Genomic DNA, 3321 nt, shown 5'->3' with positions numbered 1-3321 from the left:
TTTTTTTTTAACGACAATAATATTTCAAATAGGGAAAACCGGGGCTAACTCGACATCGGGGCAAACTTGACACTAGACTTTTTGCTAATTTAAATCTGTCGTAGAAACTTGCCTTTCCTACTGTAAATGCGTTTTTATGTGCCAGTATTATCAATGGGATTTGATGACATTCTGAGTTATGGTGTAATTTTTAGCGCGGCATAAGCGTTTTTGATGGTGAAAAGTAATTTTTCTGATCTCTCGAAAATTTCTACTCTTTCATCGAGCTTTACTCTTGCAAGCCTATATGTTAGTGATTTTCATGGAAAATTTGATGCTCTATATGAATCCGATAATCGTTTTTGGAAATTTTCAAAATTTTCAAATTTTTGAAGTGACAAAAGTGAAAATCAACGTCCGGGGCAAAGTCAACACCACGCCGTTTCGTCGGCTCTTAGGACTTTGAAATTTCTACCTAATGTTCCCTACTATAACAACTTTTTTTAGGTGGTCATGTGGCTGCAAAAAGGCAGGGTTAAGATGTTCTGACCTCTGTGCTAATTGCAAACAAAACGGCTGCATGAATATGTTCGTATCTGACGAAATGAGCGATTCCGAATCAGATGAAGACTCAAATAGTACAAATGAAGAAGAAGAAGAAAAAGACTAACAACTAATTTCCATTGTATCTCTTCTATGGCGGTTATAAATTATTTAAAAATTCATATTTCCTCGATTTTTTACTATACAGAAATAAATAAAACACGAAATTGTTCGTAATTAGATTCTCTACAATTTTTACTTAAAACATTTTTCGATTCAAGAGTCCATTTTCGAGATATTAGCGAAAAATGTACGACGTGCGTACGCGTTTTCGTTGCGTCGCAAAACTACCGGTGTTTAAAAAAATTCTATCTCTGCTCCATTTGGTCGTACAGATTTGAATAAAAAACGAAATTGTGCGGAATTTTGTAAGCTACAATTTTGATATCTACATAAATTTCCTTAAAGTTGATATTTTCCAAGTTATTTGCAAAAAACTGATCTTTTGAACCTTTTGGACCCTCCCCTGCCCGCAACGTATCGTCTACACGTGGGGACTTTTAATATGTTGAATAGTATCCTAAAACAAGCCTGTTTACAAAGTTTCAGCCCAGTCAGTATTATTTCCTCCAAATCGACAAATTTCGAGTCATTTTACTGGGCTACTACTTAAGTTCCGTTTTTAGTTCCCTTGCTTCTTCTTGCGTGTACGTTTATCACGTCGTGTTCAAAATAAAGATTGTGTGCCTGATATGTCTGCGTTCGAGTTTATTACCGGAAAAACCACATAACCACAATAGGTTATGGGCCCAGATCGTTAACTGAGCGTTGAAATTGTATTCGCGTTCGTTTTTTGGTGATAACGCGCAAATCGGCATTTAGATACGGGAACTGTGAAGAAAATGGCCGACCCCGTGCAACAACACGTCGACGATGGCAGTCGCGTTGTGGCAAGCATCCAAAAGCTAGCAAGTGATGAACAGTGGGAAACATGGAAATCGAACTATGTTTGAAAGAACAGTGTCTTTATTCGATCGTCGATGGCACGCGACCGTGTCCGGATGGGCCACAGGGCACCGAGGAACCGTCGGAAGCGTACCGACGCTGGCAACGAGACAACGCACGCGCAGCTCGAATAATCGGTACGACGCTCGATGAAGAAGCCGCCATTCACGTCCGCAAGAAAACTAACGCAAAGGAAATTTGGGATACGTTGGTGTCAGTATTTGAACAGTCGTCTCTGCAAAGGTTATATACATTACTCGACAGCTTCTTCGAGATGACAAAGGATGACGCTACTTTCGTTACAAAACATACATCGAGGTTAGCTAATGTATTCGACGACATTCTTAATGAATTACATAAAAGTAATCCGAATGCCACACTTCCGTTATCGCTGCTTCACCATCGTATTTTCAAAACGCTCGGTCCTGAGTATCAATATTATCGTTCAACTTGGTATCGCGTTCCGGAAGGTGAGCAAACGACGAAGCTACTGATTGAAAATTTGCGTTTGATTGAAAGTTCGGTCGCGTCGCATGGAACATCGCAGATGTCTGGCGCTTTCTACGCAAAATCTAAATTAAAGGATTCACAGAAAAAGAAGCAAAACAAATCAGATTCGTCGTCGACAGAACATAAGAAAGAAAAACGTTCATGTCTATATTACAAGAAAGTCGGACATATCATCGCTAATTGTCAGAAACGTCTGCAAGCAGAGCAGAAAAATGCAACCAAAGCCAACTCCGGCAAAGATAATTCCGAAGCCGATTCGAAAAAGGATAGCAAGCCAGGTACGTTTTTCGCCACCGGCCTGGCAGTCAACACAGACTTCGTCCCTGCTGAATCCTGGATTTCGGACTCCGGTACAACTCATCATATGTCGGCAAACAAACAACACTTCGTCACGTTTGAAAAGTTTCCGATCCCGCAACGCATCCAGACAGCCGGAAATGATTATATTCTGGCTTATGGGTCCGGTAAAATTAACGTCGAGATGCGCATAGGTGATAAATGGTCGCATGCTTCAATGAATGACGTCTGGTATGTACTTGAGGCTCGTCATCAACTTTTCTCCATTCGACAAGCTGTTAAATACGGAAATGACATTACGTTCGATTTTGATGGTGTGAAAATTCGATACGATGGTGAACTCGTCGCGACCGGTGAACTCGTCGGTCCTGTGTACGTCATGAATATGCGCGTTCGTGCTCCGGATTCGCCCATGGAAACTAACCTAGCTTCAACCGAAGAAGTACTGCAAGGATGGCATGAACGATTAGGCCATCAAGATAAACGTCATGTGCGCAATGTACTATCCCGTGTAGGTATATCGGTTAAGTGTTCTGACGCCGCGTCCTTCTGTGATGGTTGCGTTCTCGGTAAATCACATCGCAAACCGTTTCATCCGCGTCGAGATCGTCCGCAAGGCGTCGGCGAGTTGATTAATGCCGACGTAAATGGTCCGATGTCAATCGATTCGCTCAACGGTTTTCGGTACTACGTGGTTTTCAAAGATGACTATTCTCGTTACGTTCGTATATTTTTCATGAAAGAAAAATCAGAAGTAGCTACGCACTTAGAAACGTTTCTAAATAAGTGTGATACCGCAGGACATAAAGTAAAAACTTTCCGTTCGGACTGCGGTACTGAATTTGACTGTGCTAAAGTGTTGACATTATTACAAAAGCGCGGTATAGAATTTCGTCCTTCGTGTCCATATACGCCTGAACAAAATGGCGTCGCGGAACAATCAAACCGACACGTTACTGAACTGGCTCGTTCGATGCTTTCGGTCAG

This window comes from Temnothorax curvispinosus, unplaced genomic scaffold (genome assembly GCF_003070985.1).
Source record: "Temnothorax curvispinosus isolate PA1 unplaced genomic scaffold, ASM307098v1 QBEX01011284.1, whole genome shotgun sequence".
Classification (NCBI taxonomy): Eukaryota; Metazoa; Arthropoda; class Insecta; order Hymenoptera; family Formicidae; genus Temnothorax; species Temnothorax curvispinosus.
The sequence above is the reverse complement of the archived record's forward strand: the minus strand, read 5'-3'. Positions refer to the sequence as shown.